The following is a 12,564-nucleotide window of genomic DNA, read 5'->3' on the forward strand; positions in this document are numbered from 1 at the left end:
TCAGCAGATTCAGTCCATACCTCAAATTAAACACGACACTTCTAATTTAAAAAGATCAACTGGTTAATGCTGTTTATTGAAATTAACCCTGATCACACTGAGATTCATACAAAAGCTAGAAAGGCAAAATACAGTTACTTATTGTTAAATCAGGTGGTGCGTATAACTACCACTGGGGTTTAAAGTATTAAATATATATAAAAATAAAAAATACACTTAAAATGATGAAAGTGAAATGTCGAAATAAAGGTAAATATTTCTTTCATGTAAGAGTAACCTAATAATTTAATTAAGTGAGAAAAACGTAAATTTGCTAATCACCATTCCTCCGAAAAGAATGAGGAAAATTATAAAGAAACTTATTCTATATAACCGGTAACACGAATAAAAGACAAATAGGCAAAGTAACGTTATTCGTGGTACTTAACTAAGCACCACGCCTTCGCGGATCACAAGAACAAAAATTTCCTGATCTGCAAAATGATTTGCAATAGGATCTATCTGTCATAACCGAACATTAAGAAGCATCTCTGTTTGTTATGAAAGTGACATATGCTACTTTAGCGCATGAAAATACGTATGATCCTTTGGTGCTGGAATTTAATCCACTAATCAATGAATCGAGAGGTAATTAATTCTAGAGGCAAATTCTAGAGTGCAATATTTGTACTTTGCAGAATCGACTAATGTTATTAATTGTGACTACGATCTTTTTACGACTGTCATACTAATAATGACTCTAAAAACTTAGCCTTCATCCTAAATCCCTAATTATGTATGCAACAATCTTTACTAAAATTATATATTTTATATCATAGATGTTTCACTAATACGTCAGAAGTGAAGTGATTTAGGGCACTTGAGAATAAAGCACTCAGAGGAACATCCTGCTTAGACAGGATGGAATGAAAGATAAATGGAGAAAATTACATATTGAGGAGCTTAGATACCTGTAGGCTGCTCTTTGCCTAATATTGTTGGAATAACTGAAACTACAAGGATGAGAGAGGTCGGTTGTATGCCCACCATATGCTGTCAAAGTTTGGGCCGAAAAATCTTAAGGAAAAGCCATTTCAAAGACGTGGATTAGAAGGAAATGTAACATTAAAATTAAATATAAAAATTGGGCATAAATGTGTAGACTGTATTTTCTTGTCCAGTGTTCTTTTTTGAACGCAGCGATAAAAGTTCAGGTTGTATAAAAAATCGATTTGTTTATTCGTTTAATAACCATTAACGTTTGAAGGAAAACGTCATTGAATTGGGTTACTTTGTTAAGACTGAAGTTTATTTAAAAGACAAAGCCTAAAAAAAAAGAATGTCAGACTCAATAACGCTGCGTTAACCGACTCAGTATGTACATATTCTATGGCTACTGCATCAGTAGTTCTGAAGCAATGAAATCAGCCTTTAAAAGTGGGATATGGAGTTGGTCCTGGCGAATGTTGAACTAGATAGCTTAAATTATAAAGTGCATAAGAAATCTCTATTTGCGTAAGATAGTATCAAAGTTTGACTTCAATTAATAAAGTAACAAGTAGGCGGGCCTGTTGCCTCTGTACGTGATTAACGTGTGGGGGAATAAGCGTCTAAAAGACTTTGTATTCTAGTGTTTAAGATTTATAATAAGATCTTTGACAAAAATAAATTGACTTGTAATGTAACGTCAGATCTTAGGTAGATAAATCTGTTAATTCAACGAGAATTGTGTTGCTTTTATGAATACGTAAGATACATGATCGTGTAAATAAAATCCCATCCTATGCCAGTTTAATCCAGTTAACACTTCCATCATCTATTTATCTAAGATTCATAAAGATATTATCCTTCTATCTGTGACTGGATCTCTGAAAAGGTTTTTGGTGTTTTCTGACAGACGTACTACCGGAATGGAATTCTACTTTGTCACGTTCTGCCCAGTGATTTCTGTTGGTTCAATAAAGCCTAAACTTTTTCTAGACAGAAAATGTTATTGTAAAGAAATAAACAAGAATAACGCATCATATAAACGTTCTTGGACTCTGCACATCATCTAAGTAATAAGAGAAATCACGTTTGAGAAGTTGGAATCCAGGTAAAAAAGACGGGAACCCATTCTGTTTGGCCTCGTTGAACTAGCCTCAGACCTGTTGTGATTTTATGTATAATTTAGACGATGGACGGAGTCGAAAAGAATAATTTTACAGATTACAAGAATCTCGTTTGTCCTGACCAGGTATCAGGACCCATATTTAAAATTTTCCACCTCTGTAAATTTATGAACTTTTAGTTGTGTTAACATTTATTTAACAAAACCCATCTTAAGATTACATTTATTTTATTAAGCTCTATTATTTTAATTTTTTCTAAACCACTTTTTAATATTGTTACTGAGGCAGATCTATAGGCATGCCAACAAGACACGATCCTTCACAGGACTTATGCCACTGTTGCAATATATGTATGCACGCACACAGCAGTGGGTTGGAGAAACTTGGCCAAACTTAACGAGACGGTTTACAAAGTTTAAGTATAAGGTTTATTAATGAATGGGGCACCATACTGAATATTTTAGAAACGTAATTCATAACCCTAACAGAAACTATTTCTCTTTCACTTGCAACTTAATTTAGGAGTAACGATCTCAAGAACTTCTTAAATTTTACAAGATTTGTAGCATAACGTCTCGTGTTTTTAGATTTCTAGACTTAAGAGAGAATATTTCCACGAACTAATTAGCTGCAACATAAGATATTCCGTTCATTTTATTATGAACATCTCCTGCATATTATAAGTTAAAAAAAGAGGAGGTGGGACGTGTATTCATGATAATCGGGAAATAAACTCAAAGGAAGACCAAAATTGGAAACCCAGGTGAGGATAATATTAAAACGAATCTTCAAAAAATATAATATTAAGATATGGGCTTGAATTAACTGCCTTAGTGAGGAGTTTATATCTGGGGTTTTGTGATAACAAAAATTAATCTTATTTTCCTACAAAAGCGCACTATTTCTTGACCAGATCATTAATTATCAACTATTCCAAAAGACTGATGACTCGGAAAGTGTAATTATTAGGTCTGATTCTTTAATACGAAAGAAGAGTATGAGTGACTTATAGGCCTATAACTTGAAACTAAGTGCTAATGGAGAATTAACTTCTAGGGGAAGAGAACTTGAGAAATTTATAACTGAAGAAGAACTTCGAGAATAGAATATTCAGAACAAACTGAAAGTGCGATAAATTGGAAACTGAAGAAAGAAAACTGCAGAAAGACACAGACAGACACGAAGATAAAGGAGAATTTATTTAGAAAATATTTCGAGGAAAGATGTAATAGAGCCAAAATTCAAGCCAAAACATAATAAGGAGGATAAAGATGAGAGCTCTTTGTAACACCGTTGCAGCATTAGGTTAGACAAGATTATGAAGAAGGCGTGTGTCTGTCTGTCTGTCTGTCTGTCTGTTGGGTGGTTGGCTGGGAGACCAGTGCCGGCTGGAATGGAGCAACTGCGTGTCTTTGCAGAAACATAGTTAAAACTTGCTAATTAAGACTCTTTCTTCTCCACGGTGCTCTCAAAAGTTAGCAAAAGGACATGAAAATAGTAGCAGAATCTACAGAACACAGGGAAAGTGGATTAAGGCAACAATTCTTCTACTCGGATTTCATACATAAACCGGACCATTTGTGCTGCATATTCAGGAGGTAGAATGTCTCTATCCGGAGTTCGGATGTCACCGGTGAGGATAATTTAGTCCAGGTCAATAGTGGAGTAATACCACAAACGGGTCACGACCTCCGATTTAGTTAATCATGATCAATCTTACGATTGAAATCGTTTAACTAAGCAGTTGATAATTCAAGATAACAGTTAAATACAGTTTTAGAATCTGTATATTTAAAAGTCTGACGGTTTAAAATGGGACTGGTAAATTTTTTCACAAAAATGAATACCTTAGATATGTTTGTTATTAAATTTCGTGTTAGGATTATAACTAAATTAAATAAACAAGCATATAAGACGAGAAAGGCAAAGGAGAATAACAGTTTATTTAATTATACACTTCGTACTTTTTCTATGAGTCATTATTTTCTTTGCGTAACGCAAGTTAACATGTTTGCTTCTTCATCTCTTCCTCATCTGCTTCTTATCCACTTAGCTGTTCTACTGTTTATTGTTATTTCTCCTTCCGCTGTTCCTTTCTCATATATTTCTCCTTCCGCTGTTCCTTTCTCATATATTTCTCCTTCCGCTGTTCCTTTCTCATATATTTCTCCTTCCGCTGTTCCTTTCTCATATATTTCTCCTTCCGCTGTTCCTTTCTCATATATTTCTCCTTCCGCTGTTCCTTTCTCATATATTTCTCCTTCCGCTGTTCCTTTCTCATATATTTCTCCTTCCGCTGTTCCTTTCTCATATATTTCTCCTTCCGCTGTTCCTTTCTCATATATTTCTCCTTCCGCTGTTCCTTTCTCATATATTTCTTCTTTGTCCTATTATTTTTCCGTCCAGTATTCTTCTTTGCTACTTCTGCTTTCTACTCGTTCTTCTGCCTTCACGTACCACATTCTATGTGGTCTGTTTATTTTGCTGGCAAGTCTGACGTCTTCACTCGACAGTATATTGCAGTCTCTTCTGGATTCTAATTTGTAGCATTGACTAAACATTAAACACTTGCAGGAATAGCATCTCTATGGACAAAGTATTCTATATACAGATGTGAGTAAAGTTAGCGAAAATTTCCCTTCTAGGGGTTAGAGTGAGATTTTCTAATAATCTGAAGCGATGTTGGTAGGCCTGTAACCCGGGAGGTTCTCGGTATGCGTGTATGTATGCGGTCCAATTAAAACTTGATGTTGTTCTTACGCCCGCCATTTTCTGAACACACACACACACACACAGAGCAAAAGCTTATGATGTACCCTCTGCCTAGCCTTCTGATACCACCGTCGTTGCTTTGCTGAATAACTTGAGGAGATTAAATATCCCCCCCTTTCGCCTCCTCTTTCCCGCCAAACTCTCCCACTCTTCTGCTCCTCTTTTCGTGTTTTGCATTTCCTCTTATCTCTTGCCTAATGTTTTAACTTAGTGCCTCCTCTTACTAGTAGCCTCTTTTAATTTTCCTGTGCTTTGTCTAATCTGCTAAAGTTAGTTTTTGTTCTGGCGCCCATTTTCCTCGACCAGACTTCCAGCTTACTTCACACAGTTCAGCATTAATTAATACCTAAACAAGGTGTAAAAGATGTTGAAAACAGTCTTACAAAATTGGTGACATTTAATTAAGGTGGTTATGACACTTTCAGATTACGCGTTGTAGCCATGTTATACTAGATTACTTCCAAACAGCAATTTGGTATGATAATTAATAAAGTATAAAATTATCTCCAACGCGATTAATCGATACATCGGTTTGAATAAAGATTTTGGTAAGAGACCTGCTTGAAACACAGAAAAAATTATTGAAAGTGAGCAACTTTTAGCAGAATAGAAAACGCGCTACAACCGATAACACAGCCATCTTCACACATGTTGGTAAAAGTGCATAATGAGGAGCTTCAAAATTTGTATTTTCACCAAATATGATTAGATGATTAAATAAAAGGGACGAGATAGGCGGCCACGTAGAGCGCATGGGTCAGATGAGAAACTTGTACAAAACGTTTGTTTGAAAAACATAAGCGATCAGATCCCTCATAAGAACTACGTAGATGGGAGTATTTATTAAAATAAGGGTGTTAGGACGTGGATTGGATTCGTCTTGCTCGGGATAGGAACGGATGACAACCTGTTGCCAACACCTTAATGAATGTTCCGGTTTATAGAAGCCGGAATTTTTTTTACTAAGGATAATATCAGCTTTTACTTCTAAGGAAGAATTCTGCTTGGTGGAGCTAGTAATTTCGGTTGACTGATTTATATGTCTCAATGCAAGAGTGGCTCAAATAGGCTACAAAGTTACCCTATTGAACTTCACGTGTACGACTCGTTAAGTTGCCTTGACAACGCTTACGAGACGATCGAGCCCTGATAAAACGGTTTGTCCACTTCCCGAGCTATTCAAGCGATCGAAGAAAGAATGCCAACGCTAATTAAAACGCTCCCTTCCGGACGATAGTCAAATTAAGATCGTGCCTTTACTGAGCTAATTTAATTTCTAGTAGCCAACAAAGTGCGTAAAGTAAGTAATTACATTTAAAATTTCACGCTTCTTAGCTGGTCATCAGGGCTACCTAAACACATTACACATTTTTTAGCATTCCGACACAGTTTAAAAATGCAACTACGTCTCACATAGCTAAATAACTATCCCTGTATCGCCCTGATGATAGAAGCAGCAAGGACCTCTGAAACGTCTGAAAACATACCATACTCTACGGTGTTACAATCCAGAAGACATCCATTTTTGTTCTCACAGACGCGACAATTTCAAACCCTTCTAGAGCTCGCATATAAAAGTCCTTAAAATTTATCAGTATGAATGAGATCAATAATACAAACTTATTTTAAAGCCGTAAGTGCTCAATATGAGCTCTGTTGGTAATTCTTATAAATACATCCGATATATGAGGTCATGCCAAACTCCTTTCAAGTTTAGTTGAGGTTATGCCTTAAAAGATTCGTTATTTATTGTCAATTTGCTCAGTTGGTAATAGTGAAGTACAGATTTGATCCTGCAAGAAATAAATTTATCGGAATTAAATTTGGAGATCTAGGAGGTTTTTACAAAGAACTTCTACAGCCAATTCACCTCAAATAACTGTGATGGACACAAACATACTTAGAAAACTTACGTGAAATATTTTAAATTTAGTTGCTTTAAAAGCGACAAACATTACAAAAGACTTTAAATTCTGGCAACTTTTACAGTGTAAATCTGAATGAGTAAGAATTGTGTATAGAAATACGTAATTGAATTGTATTATAATTATTTAATTTTTTTTTACCAGCTTCTATTTGTAAGTAGATACATTTAAAAGAATTATGGCACAAAAGTTTCCTCTTGTGGTAGATTACCTAAAATTAAAAGGGATAATTAAAGACAATGAAGCATGACCCACTAAAGTAGTAATAATGTTGGTGTTAGTTTGAATTTTAACTCCTCTTTAATGACGGATGGCAGATGTTAAATAGACAACTGGACAGAAGATTTTGTTTCTCTATGTGAAAAGCATAATTACAGACGAGTCTTGTAATTATTATACGCAGGATAATGAATATAAATTCAAGTTACAATAAAGATAAAAACGAGATTCTGTTGGCTTGCAGTGCACATGCGAAACGCATTACGGACACTATAATGACTCCCCCATGTACAGTGTAATTATATTATTATTTCCCATAAAACTTCACCAGGAAAAAACTTCAGAATTTCAGCGTTCAATATCAAGGCACATAAGGATAATTGTACTGTATGTATCTTATATGTCGTTTTGACTTTTATTGCAAGGAACGTTACACCAATTTCATCTTGAGCTGACAAATGATAACTGATGTAAAAGCGATTTATTGAGAATTCAAGATAGCTACTGTATTTTTGTATTTTGTTGGTAACGAAATACCTCGCTCTCTAATTAAGACCAACTCAGGGGGGAAATTTGAAAGGAATATCTTAATTCAAAAACTGTCTCAACTATTTATATTGGACTGACGTGGATCTAAATGATAAGACTCTTATTAACGTGTGGGACGTTACACAGGTGGAAATAAATACATTAGTTTGCTGTCGCCAACTGGAATATATTTCCTCTTTCTTCACCTGCTCATGAGTAATATAGCAGATAATTTGATACTTGAAAACACACGGCTCGTTAAAGCGTATCAGAATATATGATTGAAGTCTTTACCGTTCTTCGCTTCTGTAGACACTCCGTGCTGAGAATCGGGGTAATTATTGCTTCAAAATCCATCTCTCTGCTCTTACATGAATAAACTCGATTGCTTTCCTAAATATTATTAAACCCTTCATTTTTTTAACCGAGATGCTGTTTATTTTCGTGGAGGTAGGGAGCTCTGTATTAGTGTGTTATTTCTACACTGTTAGATTTTAAGTAAATTGATTAATTTTTCATGAATCTTAGTATGAAAATAAGGCCAGTAGCAGTCACTTTTCCTTCGCACATGTAAATTACATGGCGGATTTTTAAATTTATGACACGGGTGATATAAGGTTCTGAAGTCCTTTTGTGGTAATGGACCGTAGATCTTCGAAAAATTATGCAACATTTGTCATATCTAATTTATTTACTTATTTTGTAAAATGTAAAATAAAAATTTTGTAGCCATCTGAAACCTATATTTAAATGTACAGCTGAAGTAAACAGAGAGTCAAAAAATTCTTCATGAACCATTTTAATGTACTAACAAAACAACCAGAATTACTGAGCGATACAGATTTATCTCGTGGGCTAATCAAATTAAATTTATAAAGTACATAGACAACTACATATGTTTGAAACCAGGTATAACAAGAGTATTGAAATACAGCTACCCTACTTTTATTTTCAGATATTCTGAAAGGTTGTAATACAAATTTGAACTAGATGCTCAACTTTACACCCAGTAATAAGTAGACTAGTGCAGACTACGTACAACGCGCATGCGTGTTCAAGTATTTTTTTAAAAAAGAAAAAAGAATCGAAATTCGGAACTCGTGTCAGGGGAAATGAACACAGCACAGACACGAAAGCCTTTAGTTTTGTGTTCCTATTAGCAACAAATAACATTGGAGTACACACAATGTTATAATATCACATAAAAATGTATGAAGTAACATAATTAAATTCGATCAATCATGCAACCAAAGTGTTTTACCTTGAAATTATATATTGTAGAGTTGACATCAGTTTCTGAAGCCGGAAATCACCTGGTGATTTTGAAATTTCTGGTGTAGAGAAATAATTTCTCACGGTGTGGTTGTCGCCATTTTGTCTTTGCAAGCCCTTAGTTTCGGTCGATCTCAATGTTGCTGTAGGGAGGGGATGTGATAGAGGACGAAGGGGAAGGAAGGGGGAGTAGGTGAAGAAGGAAGCGATGAAGAGAGAAACGAAGAAACGTGGAATCGATTTTTGGATCTTCCGCGCACCATTGTCTCTTGTCGGTAAGGTAGACATCTTTATAGCTCGCAGTAAGACATTCTTTTGAAATTTCGATATTTTGAGCTCTACATTAGGTCTATTCCGGTATCCTGTAAAATAAAGATGAATGTTGAATTTTTTGCAAATCAGCAATGAGAAACGCGGGTCAAATCAATTCACATAAGAAACTCAAAAAAAATTCTAAAGCACTCACCTTTAAATTTTATGGAATTTTATTCAAATGTGTTTTATGTCATGTAAACATATTTTATATAGTAAGTTGCTTTAAAAAGAGTTACATTCAAAGTAAGGTTGTAATACTCGGAAGCAGATAAAAATAAAATGCTTCCTGAAGTTTTTCGTATAAACCTCCTCCAAACTTTAGGCTTCGAAAAACAGAAACGAGTTTTCCGTTCGCCTTTACTTCGTGTGAAGAGCACCGTACAGCCTTGATTTCATTTTTACACCTTTTTATAGCATTTGGGTACATGAAAGTAAACAGGGAAACTTAGCAGCAGATTAATTACTGCTTTTAGGTAAGTTAAATGAGGTTTCGTTGCTCATGAAAAACTAGCACATCTAAAGAAGAAAAAAACACCGTAGCTTAATGAACGCTTGTGTTAAGGAAAGTACATATTTGATGATCATTAAACTTCACTGAAACTGAGATTTTAAATTTCTACACCGGGAATATTCTGTAAACTGCAGACCAAATGCGGTTTCTTCACAAAGGCGAGAAAAAATATGTTAGCCCAATCCACAATTTCTGTACGATTTGCAATCTGAAGCTCGTTTGTTATTTGTCATCCTTAAGTTGTTTCATACTTATGGGTTGAGGTTATGTCTAACAGATTTTAAGTTCTGGCAGTTCTATATTAATGGGCATTATGAACAGAACTGTACATCACTGAGTTGCATAATTACTCATTTTTAAATCCGTCTGTCTAGCCTTCCTATGGGAAGTCGGATGTCTTCAAAATATACCAGGCTCTTCAGAACTTCTATTACGAAAACGCAAGACTTCAATGAGAGGTCTACGTAACTTTTGTATTGTATTTGACCGAAACAGAATAAAATTAATTGTCCTGGTCTGATGCTACCTAAATCACAAGGTCGAACAGGCTTTCTGTCCTCTTCCACCGTTTCCACCTGAAGACGGAAGCAAAATCCAGCTTCCGAAACGTTGCAGTTTTATTTTATAATAATTTAGACGATGAACAAAGTCCAGAAAAAAACAATTTTACAAATTCTTCTAACAGCTGCTTAGTTTATTTTTTAGTATACATTGTATCGAAATCCGTTGGAACCCAAGTAGCCTACTTTAGAAGATGCAACCCTTGGAACAGACGGACAGGGTCTGTTACATATAAATTCCCTTTACGCAGTTTGTTCAAAGAACTCAGACGAATCTGTGATTAAGTCACAGGTTCCTTAGTTTTTATATCTTTTTTACGGTTCCCATATGTTTTGATTTTGTTTCCACAAAAGTTAAAACATCGCTGTCCAGTCTGGTTTTCTTTGCGGATTCTCTCTTGCTTCTTTTTTACATCTCGCCCTACTAAATTACATGGCCATGTTGTACAAATCTGGTTGAGGGAGGAAACAGAGTGGGTTTACATGTATATGTGTGACGCAGCTACTCAGCGTAACAGTGGTGTAAGTAACACAATTGTACCAACATCACATTGCTTACATTGTAGGTTATAGTTTATATCATTACAGGATTTTAAAAGAAAATTGACAGGAAGTTATTTTCACTCTGTGAACAATTTGTGGTATTTGAAAATGACAGTGGAAAAACTCGAAAAAATTATGCAATTAATATGTACAAAATACGTAACAATTATTCATACTGACCGTACGTATTTAATAGTTATAAAAAGGGATATAGTTTTAAAACATATATTATTAATAATTAATTATCACATGGTATTCTAAACTTCAATTGATTTTCTTAAATTATTATGGCACGGATTTTTAAATTAGCTGTGCCATCTCAGTTTCTTATAACCAGATGTAAGTACAGAAAATTAAATGTGTTGTCCCGAAAACTTATGTTAGCTTCATTATCTAAATTTTTATTTATTTGTTGTGATTTTAATACTGCTTATCTACTCTGCATTAAAACATAAAGTAAAGTAGTTAATGGATTATATTATTCGTATTTCAACATTGCTGCGGGTCGAAATAATTTTTTTCCAGAGCATAGGCTCATTCTACGTGTCCCTGAAGTACGTGGAAGACAACAGCGTTACTCTGTGAACGGCTGGATAAAAGGAAACTGTTAAGCAAATACTAATTAGCTGTGCTGTTAACACAGCCAGACTATACTTGAATTGAGAAAAATGTTTTAATGTTTTCGTTAATTTCGGGGAGCATAGGTTTATAACCGTAACTGCGGTTGTTGTGAACTGTTTTAATTTATTATTTATTTATCTTTTTTTGGATAGAGGAAGAATAAGAAAATTGACTTAGTTCTGAGAACAATTGACTAAGTGGGTAAAACTAATTAGATTTGGCTGTTAAATCAATAATATTTATAGGGAAGGAAGTTGGATTTTGCGTGTGCTGTAGAAAAATAAAATTAAATAAATAAAACAAAGCAACATTTTATAAAAGGATTCTCTTACAATAAATGATGGAATGAAAAGGAGGAAGGGAATAAAGAACGACAAAACGGGAGAAGGAACGAAAGAAGATAGCAGAGAGGTTTAGAGAGGAGGGGAAAAAGGAATGACAGAAAAAAGATGATATAGGTAAATATGTAGGACAAAATAAAAAAATATAAAACGAAGGAAAGATAAAGAGAAGAACCACCAAAGGAGAAACAATAAGAAAAAGAATAAGGTTGAAAGAAATGATGGAATATAAATAACTGAAGAAGGAAAGCGAGAGTTATGAAAATGAATAATTCTTGATGACCTGTTACAGAACATTTAATAAGATGTTTTCAATTCTGAATACGATGTATAGTCTCGGTAATTACAGCAGAACGAAAGAGAAGGACATAGATCGCTTTAGTTCTAAGGTGTGCCGCCCGTTTGCAGCGCGATCCAATTCTCCAACCGACGTCTGTCTCAGGGCTTTATTAAAAGGTGGAAAAACAGGGCCCCACGACCACAAAGCCCGACGCTTCCTACGTTACTGCAAGGACGTCGCTATCAGCAGTCAGTTCTTTCCGAGATATTTAACGACTCTTTTTCAGCAACAGACGTCATTTAACATCTTTGATAAACTGCAACATTTTAGAGAATTACCTCATTGTCATTGGGTCAGATAATCAGTCAGTCTGTAAATTAGTTACTTAGTTGCTAATTCTGCTTATTACAGGTTCACGTTGATGAGATTTAAAACATTTAAATAGTGAAACTGGTTTATGAAAAACAGACTGACAATCATTTTAAAGTTTTATCTAGGCTTCGTACATGAAATGTGGCGTTACTTTATTTTAAAGTAGGTGGTACATATGGATACCATAATATTTCAAAAAGTTAAGTCATTCTTGG

General features: G+C 34.7%; 1 protein-coding gene and 1 long non-coding RNA gene across 8 annotated transcripts in view; one reads left to right on the plus strand and one right to left on the minus strand.

Moving 5' to 3' along the window:
- dati (zinc finger protein datilografo) overlaps positions 1–12,564 on the plus strand; it is a 592,807-nt gene that overhangs the window by 41,245 nt on the left and 538,998 nt on the right. The gene's annotated exons all lie outside the window — the stretch shown is intronic.
- Positions 1–12,564, minus strand: part of LOC110839393 (uncharacterized) — a 79,800-nt gene that overhangs the window by 25,714 nt on the left and 41,522 nt on the right. For all 3 annotated transcript variants that reach the window (XR_015535239.1, XR_002546460.2, XR_002546461.2), the window contains exon 3: positions 8,796–9,168. This is a non-coding gene — a long non-coding RNA (uncharacterized LOC110839393). The remainder of the gene's footprint in view (positions 1–8,795; positions 9,169–12,564) is intronic.

This window comes from Zootermopsis nevadensis, unplaced genomic scaffold (genome assembly GCF_977971745.1).
Source record: "Zootermopsis nevadensis isolate Lab colony 2312 unplaced genomic scaffold, Znev_1.0 Znev_ptg000015l, whole genome shotgun sequence".
Lineage (NCBI taxonomy): Eukaryota > Metazoa > Arthropoda > Insecta > Blattodea > Termopsidae > Zootermopsis > Zootermopsis nevadensis.